Source organism: Apaloderma vittatum, unplaced genomic scaffold, assembly GCF_000703405.1.
Source record: "Apaloderma vittatum isolate BGI_N311 unplaced genomic scaffold, ASM70340v1 scaffold11485, whole genome shotgun sequence".
NCBI lineage: Eukaryota > Metazoa > Chordata > Aves > Trogoniformes > Trogonidae > Apaloderma > Apaloderma vittatum.
In genome coordinates, this window is record NW_009717676.1 from 18097 (window position 1) to 32512 (window position 14416).

Sequence of the window (14416 nt, forward strand, 5' to 3'; positions counted from 1 at the left end):
TTAAAAAGCTGCAATATCAGTACAAGGCTGCTGCTAAAATGAACTATAATGTAGGAGCACCCCTGTGCTATTGCTACCATCTATTATTATTTAACTGTTCACTGAGTAACTACAAAGAAGCATGTTCCAAACTAGAACCTTACATGCTGTGAAGCGTGTTAGTTCATACTTTAGAAAGTGAGAATGCTTGAGGGAAAATGTTAGTAACTCAAACACTAGAATTATAATAATGATGAAAGAGACAATGGCTTCTATAAAAACAGAGACAAGACTATAGGAATATACATACTGAATAGTAGAATAACATACTGCAATCCTAGTTAGGAGTGTAACGTCTGAACAGCCAATACATAGCGGACAAAGAATTACAGCAGAAAGTCTGCTACTTAAAGTTCTGCAGAATTTAAAGTAATCCCGTCCCCAGCTTAATAGCAAAAAGCACAGTTAAAACTAAGTTCAACAGCACCACCGACATCACCTGTTTTATTACAAGGTGCTCTTAAGTCGGTAGTATTCCCCTTGTACGTTTAACGGATCAAGTAAAAACCAGCTGTTCAGCTTGTGCTACATTTCAACGTAACCCAAAGTGTAAGATTCTACCTCAACGGGAAATGGGAGAAAAGGAGCATTGGAGAACCTAGGTAAATATAAAATACTCTTATTTCATTATAGAATTGCAAAAAGACAGAACGCAGAAGGGCTGACTCCAACGATTACATGACAATTTTTGAAGTCACTACAAAGTGCCACAACTTCCTAAATTCCTCAGATATCACGCACTCTCAAAGAGATAGTTTTGAGTTATTGTAAAAGAGAATTAACTTATAATTTCATGCTGCAACTGGGGAAATACAGAGTGAATCTTAAAGCTGGCAGCATTCTAGAGAGCCGATAGACAGCTGCCATTGAAAGAATTATTTAAGCATAATGCTGTGGGACATAGATAATGCCTGTAAGCAATGACTGTGGAACTGCATATTGCACAATTAAACATCCATAATGGGAGTTTAGCTTTCTATCAACTATTAACCAACTCTGGAATGGTATTATTATTAGAATGACACAGTATTAAGACAAATCAAAATTTTTTTTACTGTAATTAAAGAAACTCCAAAAATCAAATCAATGGAGAAGTGATCATTAAGCTGATTTTCAGAAGAAGAATGCACTCATTAGAAGCTTGGCCAGTCTCACAAGAGCAGCACCCTATGCATTTAAGGGGCTAACACACGGATGACTATTTTTAAAATGCTCATTCCACACTACTGTGAAACGGAAAGCACTTCTGACTATAGAGAAGAACACTGATGAAATGCTAGCGTACACCCACCACACTCCTCCATCACAATAAAGTACAATGCTCTTCAAGTGCTTCCCCCAAACCAGGTGAAATTCCTTTCAGAAATATTTTCTTGGTTAAAATTCTCTCACTCAAAGGCGTCTAACCACAAAAAGACCACAGAAATAGATCAAAGTAAGATAATGCTTTCAGCAGTACTACATTATTTCAGCTGAAACATAAATCAGATCTTCAATATAGATCAATCAAACATGAGACATTTCATCAAATTTGCATTGCATTACTTATTTCAAGGGACAATCACCTTGTCATAAGCAAGTTTCAGCTGAGAGGAGTTCCTTTGCTCTTGAGCTCCACGGAGTCCACCATGGCTCAGTTTTGGGGGCAATTATTTCTGTCAAAGTGCAAAAAAAATACTGACTATCTTTCCTTCCCTCTTCTGGCTTCTGATGAAGAGAGTCCCAAAGAAACTTTAAATCACGCACACTAATATTATTTTTCAGCTCATAAAAATACAGTTCCTACTAAAGCACACTGAGGAGAGTGATACTGTGCCAAAAACAAGCTCCTGTTTACTGGCACCATCAGTTCCTTCTTGGATACGCACGGGTTTGTTAACCTCTGAGAAATGATGGCTTCTTGCAAAGTACAACTGGTTAACTAATCCACACTGCACTCCCATGTTAACTACAGGAATACTTTCCATGTTTAGTTTTGAGGTCTTCAAAATGAGATGACAATGACATTCCCCGTTCAGGAAAAGAAAGGATTTTCTGGCTCTTCAGGATCAGTAACAAAGGATGAAAATAAAGATCAGCAACATGCTACACTCCACAACCGTAGTATTTGCTCAGAGCAGCTGATGATCCCAGCTCTGTGGCACTACAATTGGTGAAAACAGCACACCTGAGCAAGACTAAAGCACCTCAACCCATGGGAGAGCTATATAGGTGCACACACACAATACTCAGCATTACACCCAAGATATCCCTGCTACCTATTAGCCTGAGAACCAAACAAAGGTCCTGAGGCAGTTGCCTCAGGACAGACAGCATGCTCTTTAATCTCCCTGTTGATTTTCTGATCTCTACTGAATCCAGAAAATTTCTCTGAAATCAGTAGGCAATACATCAATAATTGCGATTTATTTGCACCTTTCCAAGAAATGGGAATGAAAACGGAAAGACACCAGTGCATTTTTCACAGGAGGCTGAGGTTGCAATCAACCAGTGCTCACATTTTCACATATTTTTAACAAAGTCTAAAACCAAGAGGCAATTCAATCATGCAAAGCTGAGGTGACAAGAACAAGAAACAATTCGTAAAAAATACAATCAGGGACAATCAAGGGTGTTTAGAGGAATAAAGAGCCACCACCACAGCAGGGACTGAGATGACTACCAGATAATAGCATGAGTCAGCCAGCTCCATGAGTTGAGTCAGTTTTTAACAGTGCATTTGGCCCCAACTAAATTTAATATAAAGCACAAGTTCTGCACAGGTGACAAGCCTTTATTAAAAGTGATGTGCTGTAATATCCATATTGAGGTCTAAACCACCAGTTCCTGCAATTATACTGGAACTCATTTTATGGGGAGGCTGGAGAAGTAATGAAGAGATTTTTCTGGTCCCCCAACAGATCAGAGAAATCCCTTGTTCAGTGTCTAAACAGAGAAGTCTGTTTAATTACAGTAAATCCTATTAAACTGATCTTCCTTATAAAGGGCTGAAGTGACCAACTCCAAAAGGCTATAGAAGGCATAATGAATTCAGAGTTTAATTAGGACACACTGTTAGCTAACTATAATCTATTAATTAGCATTCTTATTTTTTTACAGCTCATTGCAATAATACCCTTTTACTTTTAAATTGCACCCTTTTTTTCGGACCTTTCTACCAGTGTGGTAGTAATTACAGCGACTGCCTAGAGAACAGAGGCCTGGAAATATCTGTAAATGTTTAATCAGGGGATAGAGGAAAGACAAGGAAAAAAAAAACCAAACCAACCAACCACAACTCGGATAGAGTAATCGCTGTTTTCCAATCTACACATACTTAGTAACCACTTAATCCATTCCAAACCATACATTCATAGCATTTCTCTTGCGAGATTTCCGCAGCATCCTCTAATGTCACAATTGATTTCAGAAAAAAAATTATTATATTCCAAGACATTCTGTTCAGTATGAAAACAGAACTTAAAAATTAAAATAATTTGAGAAATAGAATACTTATCTGCTGCTGAAATACAAAGAGCATCAGAAAGTTGAGCGAATGGTATTCCAGTATTGATTATACCAGTACTGTACCACTATAACTAAAATTTTCACTGGGTGACTCCTTCTACAGAAATTCTACATTTGTAATAAAAATTATTTAACTCAAGATTTTCTTCACTCCAAGAAGACACACGAAAATGAATATGCACACATTAATACATCCCACATTGCGATACTTACCACTTGGTAAGAATACAGCTATAAAACTCCATGATAAGCTCATTAAATTATTTCACACTAACTCAGGAAAAGCAACTTATTTTGTTCAACTCAGCTCTTCAAACAGTGGAAAGAAAATTGCAGACAGCTTCAGTGTAGCAAATTATCAGTAACAAAAAGGAGCCTACTATTTAAGACAGGTCACCTGAAAGTAGAGTATAACATGTCAAGTACTACCTGCACTAATTTCTTCCTCCAGCAGTCTCCCTCTCCACTCCATCTTCTAAAGCAAATCTTTAAAATAAAGTGCTGCCTAAAATAGCAAGTATACTTCAAGAGCTTCAAGAACATGGTCACGCTTGAATTATGGAAACTATTCCATTAAACTTTCTTGGATATTAAAAAAATTCAACAGGAAAAGTAATTTTGTCATGGTGAAAGCTGACTTACATTTCAGGAAACTTTTGGAGTTGGATGCTGGCCTGTTTTCCCGAGCAGTGGTGGGGTTTCTCAGTGGAGAGTCCAGAGATATGCCTAACTCACATTCGGCCAGAAACAACCAAACCGGAGGCCACTAACTCAAACACAAGCAGTTACTTCACGATTAAGCTAGCCAGAAGGTCTAGGTGGGAAAATTTATAAAAAACTTATAAGAGGCAGAGCTGACTACAAAGGGACCGCTATTTTAAGCAACCTCTCAGTTCCATTCTAATTCAGGGATGCTTTTAAGAGTGACGAAAGAACTAGACGGCCAAGATTGTCTGCTGTTCTGCTTATTCCCTAACTAGCCAGACCACTATAAAAAAACCAACCTGTGGGGTGCTTTCTGATAGTTACATAATAAGATATGCACAGCTTACAACAAGAAAAACAGATGAGCAGGTATTAAATAGTGTTATTTAAATGTAGCCAAGAAAACAATTTATATCTGTTTGTGAGAACCACAGGTCTGGAGGTTTTAACTGGAACTCTGAAGTAAGACCAGCATAACGTGAACTTTGTTTTACTGGCAATTGATCAACATTCAGCAACAGTTCAGTTGTATCAGGAGTCAGCAGTTGGTACATTCTGTATCTCGGAGAATGGTTCAAGAGGTAAGCACTACATAAATATTAATTATGAACAGTCCGAAATATTTCCAAAAGGAAACCAAACATTACCATCAGTCCTAGGGAAAAAAAAAACAACATGATACACAAGGAGAAACAAGCACTCAAGAGGTGGCTGACAAGTCTGACAGGAAATACTTTAAAAAAGAGGCTTGCAAGTTGAAAACATCTTATTCATATGAATTACCCAGGAAAAGCACCAATATCATTTAGCTGCTTAAATGTGACATGCAAGTTTATTAAACCCATTTAATGCAACTGCACTAGCATAAGAGTGACATTGGATGACACACCTGGTTTTCTTCTTGCAAAACTCTGTATTGTTCTTTCCAAATGGTGATTTTTGAAGCTTCATCCTTCCTCAGAGCTCTCTCCTTTTTTAGCTCAGGACTCCAGAAGGTCTTGATACTGTTCATAGAAGAACTCAGCTTGCTTTCTTTCACCTCCACATCCTTGCGAAGCAGATCATTCTCCCTTAACACTTCTTTGAGCTGTGTCTGCAGATCCATGATTGTGTTATCCCTGGCTTGGCGCAGCGAGTGAGGCACAGTGGATGCCATACTCACGGGAGGGAGATGGTGCTCTCCGAACGCAATGGTATCGCTGGCAACTCCACTACTGGCAATGTTAGGGCTGCTACCCATCGCAGTCATCCTAACGCCGTAAGGCAGCCGCCCTCCAGATCGGCCCAAGGTCATCGTGCTTTTTGGGGTGTCTGCACCAACGTTCTCATGGTCACTCAGATACATGGGGCCGGACGTAGCATAGGCAGCATTTAAGGACTGAATATTTTCCATAGAAAGGGTTTTCCCGCTGCCACCCGCAGTACTACTCCCAGAGCTGCCCCCTGTACTGTTGGTTCGACGATGGCCCAAGCGTGGTGACCGTGGCAGCCTTGGTGAACGCCCTGGGCTCTGGTTGCTTGGCTCAACCTTACCAACTGACCGAGCACTTCCATACATGATTAAGCTGGTGGTGTGAGGCAATTAGATAGGCAAAAATCAGGATCAAAAGGAATCCTGTTAAGTTCTTCGATGGTTGTAAGTCAGCTTAAGGCCAATCACAACTTATCACAGATCCAGTGGTCCATCTTCGAAGTCACATGCTCATGAAGTTCATGACCATATCTGTATCAATAAGAATAACATATTAAAATCTGTATCAATAAAAATAACCCATTAAATACCTAATCTTATCAAATATTTTGTCCCACAGTAGAATAAAATGTATTCTACTGCTTATATGTTTCTCCAGCATCTTTTCAATTCCTATTCACAAAAAGGTAATCTTTTATTTAAACTCAGAAAGGAACTTCTATTCTTGCTTTTCTGTTGTTATGTTATCATAGTAAAAAAAGAGCGAGGAAAAAGAACACCCATCAATTTTCAAGCCATAGTTTTGCTGGTCATGACCTGAACTCAACAGAAGTCATCTAATTTTATTTCCTGTTTCTAACTCACTTTAATTCTATACCTGGTACCTTTCTGAGTAAGAGAAACAACCATAATCTAAAACTCATTCAGTAGTATTTTCTTCCTTCAAAGACACCTATTTTTTCTTTCAGAAATATGTTAGTATGGAAAAAGATACAGCACAAAATACTTCTAAAATGTTTAGTTTAACAAAATTTTAAATGGAAAACAAGATCAGAGTAAGACAGCATTTTTTCATTTTCACACACAAGAAGCTCAAGTGCTCACTCTCTCATTTTCTTTTTTTAAAAGACAACCAATGCTAGCCACAATATCGCTACAGAATATTTAAAAACATACGTAAAGGAAAGGAGGCGAAGGAAAGATAGTCAGAAGCATTAATAACTGAAGTTAGTTACCAAAACATTACCTACAGATTATTTTTTTAATAAACGTTTCAGATAAGACAGTTCTATTTCGGCTACATATCCTTATGCAAAACAGTACAAAAACATAAACGATGCCACAATGTCTACAGTGTTTCACTGGAGTTGCTTCAATACGCAAGACACTGTGCCCCTGATTTGGAAGAAAAACATTTCTTCCAAACAGAACAGTTACTTCAGATTAATTTCACTGTTTGAGATACCAAAATGCTAAAAATGCTGCTGTGACACCACTTGGGTGCTCAAAACAAGTCAGATATGATTTCTTAGACAATACATAAAGCATATTCAACTGAGAGTTTGCATTCACAAGGATTCTCTTGAAAAATAATCCGAATCACAGCACTTTATATTTGCTAGAAACTCAGCATGGTAAATCAGTGCAAATACTCATTCACTTAACAGCTTTATATTAGCTTTTGAACCAAAAGATAGGTTTTATTCTGCGCATTTTAGTTTAAGTACTTTCCCCAAAGAAAATATTTAGTTTAAATGTTGCTAGAAGCAGACTACTGTTGCATGCTGAAATATCACTTAATAAAGTGCTTAACAACATCCAAGAAGCATATAAAATATTTTAGACCATTTCTAATGAGTTAATCACTCCCCATATGCAAAAGCGACATTTAAAATCGTGGAATTGCTTTCTCCTTGCTTTAGCTAACATTTTGTTAAACTACTGAAGGTCATTGATGTCCTTGACAGAGAAGTAGCTTCCCAAGCATAGCTGAAAGGAGCAGGTACCACTGCAGGTGGAAACACCAGTCCTATGCTAATTCAGCTCTGAGCTTTGTTTCACAGGTAGGCATCATCCCTTCTGTTACTCCAGGGAAAAAAAAATAAAATCAACTAATTCAGACTATGAAAGCCAACTGCTAGAATTAGATGTTGATTAAGGTTACAGAGAGGATTTTCGGAGCAAGCACATGTGAAATTGAGGGAGAAGAACTCTGACATCACTGCCATCACCACCACATGTTACACTGCTCTTGCTTTTCAGAAACAAAATCAAACAAAAGCAGTAGATTAAGAAAATAAAAAAATCATTGGAAGCAAGCAAACACAAGTCTTCAGTATTTCTACTGAAATGAAAACTTTAACTACACCACTCGATTTGAAAACTGTGAATATTCTCAATATTACATACACCCTTTCATTGACAGAGATTTGTCATGGTTTGGGTGGCGGAGGGGGGCTAGAAAAAGGTATAAACTCTTATTTTTTAAATTATTTTTTCTAGTAGCATTTATCACGAGCCATTTCACTTTGTTGCTATTAGGAATCCACAAGCAGAAGTATATATGAGAACAATTCACACTAGGAAGAACATCTGTCATCCTGTAAACAGCAAAGTGAAGAAAGTGATAGAAACATCTTCTCATTCACAATGCCAATTAATCAGGTAAAAAAAAGAAGAGTTCCAGTTTCCCTCCATGAGTCCAAGCAAAATTACATGAAACACTTCTTTCAGACAGCAAAGCAACAAGAAAAGTTAGGTTTTCAATATTCTGACTCACACTAGCATTTTACTAGGAATCTGAAATACAGTCTTTTATCTTCCATGAGGTCAACATGCAGCAATGTTACTTTTTCCTCTTCTATTGTGACCCTAAATTTAGTCATAATTAAATCACCCCTTAACATTACAGGATGGTGGTAACCACAAGGAATACTGTTCAAGTGATATGAATCTATTGAGTATTTTTCCTTTTCAAACTCTCCTGTAGGTTTCAAAAATTGTTGGTGCTTTCTGCCAACACAAGAACCCTTACCTGAGATTACCAAGAAAGAGACTATAAACTGCAAGTGTTTAAAAAAACCAAAACCACTGAAGCCAGCATTAAACCATTTTTGCTTAAGGTATCTTGCACACCTTCACATTTGTGAAACAAAACTTTCCTGTTCACAAAGAAAACAAAAACTTCCAAAGAGCATCCCATCTGCATGCCAAATAGAAAAATAAATAAAAAAATTAACATCAGCCAAAATAATAACTTCATATAGATATTCAGAGGTACAGGAGAATAGCGAAATCAAACCTACACAACTACCCGCAGAGGTACTTTCAAGGCAATGATGAAGCGAGAGAGGGCAAGAACAGTTACACTGATCAGAGGATCTGGTGGTTTTCAGTGAAAGAGTTGTATTCAGGCATAGTATAAACATAAGAAATTTTGGAGGAATGACACTAACATCAACTTCAGAATAAAGAATCCAATAAAATAAGATGTATCTATCAACGCTGTCACACTCAGCCCCTATATCTAGTGCTTCATGTGAACCAATGTCTCAGAAAGCAGCCATTGCTGGCTACAGCTAGCAGAAAATGGAAGATTCATTAACATCAAGTTGTGTTAACCTCTGGAGGATCTCTCTGCCATATAAATATACGGTGCCTTTCACACCTTCGCCTACTGCAGAAGAAATACTAATAACACAGTAACTACTACTAGCTAAGCAAGTAAACCAAACACATAACATAGAAATACAGGAAAATCCCTGCTTACGCTTGTTAAAGCAAAAAGAATTTTGGAGTAACTTCTGCAGCCTTCAGCAAATAACTTTTCCCCTGAATTTCTTTCCCACATTTGCTGTTCAGGACTGACACCGGCAGTCAGACAGCAACATTTACGGAGCCAACTCTTTAATAGCATCACTGCCTGATAGGCAGGAATGGAACACTTTGATCACAAACTGGGCAGGTGAGGACATCGCACGGCGACCCCGTGAGGAGTCGCACATCCAGCTCCCAGGAGAGAGACCTGCCTTGGAGCACCAATCCCAGTGTGCGCGAGGAAAGCTCTAAATGTCCGTCCTGCAACAGCAACAGAAAAGTCAGCTTTTACAAGAGCTGGCTTAATCTGATGAAGCAACGTAGCAGGCACATTAGACTTCATTAAGAGAGGTAGCAGTTGTTCACATTTTCATAATTAATAGTTAATCACGAGTAAGAACAACTAGATTATACAATGGGACCTGGACTCCAGAACAAAGAAGCTGGGGGTGGGGGGAGATGGAATTCTAAAACAGGAAAAAGCTTTTATTTCAGTAAAACCCTGACAAACGTCTTTACCTTGGAATTCAAATAGCAGGTACAATGAAAGAATAGACAGGATTCATGACAACCTAGAGATTTCTCAACCAAGTCAAAGGTAAAAAAGATTTAATTCCTGTTAGTTTCTGTGTACTCCTGGTTGCTACGCTACTTTACATTAAAAACATGAACTATCTGTCTTAGGACCACAATGTAGATTCTAGATTTGAATAGCTGTGGAAGGTAATTTTTCATGTTAAATTAATGGCTATTACACACACACAAAAAAAAACCAGAAGAAAGTTTACTTTGGAAATTATTTGCAAGTCAGCCAATGCTGAACATAAGGCATGGAATCAACAAAATTCAGGGTTGTTTATCCATATCAAAATATTCTTATCATCATAGCCTTGACAGCAAGAAAGCAAAAGGGATGAAATGAAATGAAGATGAAAAGAAGACAAAAAAGGAACTGTTCATGTTATGATTGATTCTTATTACTAGATATCACATAGTAGGTGCCCGAGCACCGACATCTATTTACGTCCAATCCTTTTTTAAAGTAGGTTGGTGTGGTTTTTAAAATAAGCTCACCGACTTGCACATCTGCCAAGTTCACTAAAAGTAGCAGTGCCCTTGTTCTGTCTCACCAAACATGACAAGATAGGCATTGATACATTCTCCCCCTACACAGAGAAATCTTCCCAGAAAAAATATCTCGAAAATCTCAGATAATCTTTAAATGCCTGACCTATTGAAAACCACATGTTGTAAAAGGCAAGCACACATCATCAACTCTGACCCTAACACCTTGAGGAAAAAAAACAGTAGTCATTTGTCAAGTGAATGTTTCATTTCTAAACAAAAACTGACACTCCTGTTACATTTTAAATCTGAAAGGTTAACCTAAGCAGTACATGGATACTTCAAATCACCACAGAAGATGGAAACATTGTGATTATTTGTCCTCTTCAGACATCATTTTGTTTCCCATTCTCTCCCATTTCTATGAGGCTTCCCATCCAGAATACCCTACCAGCTAGACTCAAAACAAGAGCCAGAAATATTCATCAGCTTCCTAGTTAGTCTCCCACAAGTATACATTTCCTTTTATGAGATCTACTTACTCCACAGTAAAACATAAGATGACAGAACATGCTCTACTCCATAGCAGCTTCTTTGCAAAAAAAATTTTTAACTTACAATTTCCTTAAGTCTTGATATCAGTGTAAAGCATACACTTTCACCACTACAGCTTTGTTCCTTTAGATCTTCCTTCCCAAAAAACAAGATCATAAAACCAAAAAGGCTCACTATTATTATAAAAATGCATGTATTTCAGCTAAATCTTTATTTATTCAAATTTATATGCTCTTCGTGATACACCATTTGTTAATAAGAATTTTTTCCTAAAGCTCTGGTGGTTGGCCTCAACTCGAGGCAGAACATGAGGAGCTACTGATATTTCTAAAGGCCTCACCTTATCTCATTTGTCACATTAAAATGGTTCTGCTCTCAGTATACTAAGAGTTAACGTAGTCATTAAATCTGGGGGCATGAACAAGTTCTTTGCCCTTGTCAGGTTGTTATGCATCAACAGAGATTTTCCCATCTTCCTCCAGAGACTGGTGCACATATTTCTTATCACTGCCTGGACAACACACTTGACAACTTCCCAGATAAGGCAGAAGTCTTGGGCACTGTTCCACCACCTACTACGTAATTATTTCACTAGAAGCACTGAATCTGTTACAGGACGATTAGCACATGGTGGGGATACATTGCAGACCATTTTGAATTCCTGTTTCTTGCCTAGGTTTACAAGGGATTGGATCCAATGATCCAAAGAGTCTCTTCCTGTTCTATGTTCTTAACACTGGCAGGTGTAGGCAGGCTAGGAAGGTGCATCAAGATGTGTTTTGTGCAAGGAATGGAAGCTGATTACAAATCTCAGGATTTAAAGCTCGTAGGAGATACACAGCAAAAATTACCATGTGTCTTTTTAATTTTAAAAAAAGGCTAAAACACAAAAGGTAACAGAAGTCAGAACATGCACATAAACTTCCTAGTGATGAACTGATTAAAATAACTCTCATTCTTCTAATTACCTTGGAGACTGAAGACCTGTGGACATTAATTTTCTGTCATTATATGTTTAAAGAGTTTATAGCCTCATTTTTAGAGCACACAGTCAGTAAATACTATGTGTTTGTAAGCATGGTTGTTTCTCTCTTACCCTGAGGTAGCATGAAAGCAACAACCAAGTTCCCAAGAGTGGAAACATAATGCTAAAAGTGAAAAGACATTTCAAAAGCCCAGAAGTACCTAGAAGCACTAGTGAGTCCATGTAGACAGCTAGCCTAAAGTCACCACGGGTAACATCAGTGTGCAAAGCAAAGCATGCTCCATCTACAGAATTTCCATCAAAGTTGTGTTAACAATATTGACGTAACCCATGTACTAGAAAACATCACTTTTCCTAAACCAGCATGGGATTTTCTAGGACCTCGTGCTCTACCACTGCCATGTGGCAGCCCACTGCATGCCACAGAGATCAACTCTTGGCTCAAACGGGCACTAACTGATAGAATCCTCATCACCCAGAGTGCTCTCACAGCAGAGTAGCCAGCAAGGTTCAAGAATACTGTTATTTTTTCTTAATTCCCACAATCAGTTTGATTATTTAAAAAGCTGATTGCATGCATCCATCCAAATGTTTCTAAGCATATCATTCTCAGACAAAACAAGCCAGATCTTCTAAATACACAATTTTCAAGTTGCTTAGCCAGGTAACTCTTTGTAACAAGTCTCTCACACAAGTGAGGCTTTGGGGGTAATAGGCTTGAAAATCAGGAGGGGTGAAGGGAGGAGGGATAAGAGTGGGATAGTATCCTGCTTCACCAAAAAAGAAATAATAGCCAGGAACTAGCACACTGGTTATAATAGCATAGTGAAGTATTTCTATTCATACAGCAACACAGATAACTGCTACCAGGAACTGAGAAAGCAGCATATTCAGCAAAAAAAATCCCCAACAACCCTAGGTTTCTTTCATGATCCAGATTTGCAATTCAATAAAAAGGCACAGGGCATGTAAACACCAAACCTGCTTTTTTGCCAGTCAGGCCATTAGCCAGATGTTAGAGATGAAAAGTTATTCAGACAGAATTTCTTAAAAGCTTGTGACATGATCAAAGAAACAATGCTAATATCCTTATGAAAAACATGATGCTTTAACACAGCCCGGATAACAGAAACCCAAACTGAAGAATACCTGCTAACAACCTTAGTGATTTGATTACAGGTAAAGTGGTTTCCCAGAAGATGTGAAAAAGGTTCAAATTATATAAAGTATTATAATAAACCCATTTTTTACTCAGCAAATCCCAATCTTTTTCTAGCTGCAGCCTGTTTTGAAGCTTTGTAGATTCAAACAATGCCAAAATTCTAGATGATGTAGCCAAGTCACATACTTGACTATTCAGGGAACTGCTGTTCCATGAGATAGTTCTGAACTACACTTCCAGAACTGAACCACATTCAGTATAACTGCCTCAATTATTTAATAACTAGTGGTTTAGTCTAAACACTTTATTACCGAAGAAAAAAACCAAAACTGTACTACTAACTTTGCTCATACCAGCATGGGCAACACAGTGATTTTTCTCATTTAATCTTACTTGATAAGACTGTAAGGGTGCTGACTCATAAGTGACCCTGAATTTGGGCACATAGCTGAGCTGCTGCAGTTTTCAACACAAAATACAGGATGTAGATCACAGCAGCTCAGGAGATGATGTATATTCAGCCACCTACTGCCATAGATGCAGTAACCTCTGGGAGAAAAGGAGGTCTGGCAGCTGGTTGAGGTTATTGCTGTAGACATTCTAGCTCAGTTGGCCATTGTTTAAGAACTACAAACCTGCAGTCACACCTGGCAACTTTTTTTGGTAACAACCTGTTGGATTTGAGGTAACATATTATGCAGCTACAACCACCTCATATGCACCAGTGTGCCCCCCAAATGAGCTTGAATAAAATGTTAAACACACATAGTTCTTCAGACCAATTCTATTCACTTCCAGTCTCTTGGCTTCTGTACTGCTTTCCCCCACCGCTGCATCCATATGTGTTTCTCTACATCCTTTCTTCACATCTCCTAGTCTCCCATTTCCACTGAGTTTTCACTTCGGACCATTTCACATCGTGCTGGCATGAACTATAACATGAACTTCCAGCATGTATGCAACATTCTACATAAAATAAACTGCATGCTTTGTAACTAAGGTTTAGAGTTGACGTTACAAATGAGACAGGGGTGGAAAGACAGCAATTCCTGACACATGCTTCAAGACGGCAGCAGATTCAGAAACAAAGCATCGTGTCAGCTGACACTTACTTTGTATTAGATGGAATGAATTACAAGAAATACTACCGTACGGGGTTCACGAGGGGAAAAAAAAAAAAATAATAATTCAGCAACACCGCAAAGTCTAGGTAGAAAGACATCGCTCGCCATTACCTCAGACGATGAGACTAAGACAACAAAAACGTGCGCTTCCCAAGGACAGATGAAATAAGTAAGGGCGGAAAAACAGACGACACGGAAGGCGAAGGGGAAGAGCAATAGGGACCGACCGCACAGAGGGAAAACCAAACCCCACCCGGCGCGCAGCC

At 38.3% G+C, this 14416-nt stretch overlaps 1 pseudogene across 1 annotated transcript; it reads right to left on the bottom strand.

Annotated features, from left to right (window-relative positions):
- Nucleotides 1–5005: 5005 nt before the first annotated feature.
- LOC104274378 lies at nt 5006–5809 on the bottom strand (annotated as a pseudogene). Its single transcript, XR_717823.1, has one exon. The product of XR_717823.1 is annotated as an ELKS/Rab6-interacting/CAST family member 1 pseudogene (transcript).
- Between the last annotated feature and the right edge of the window lie 8607 nt (nt 5810–14416).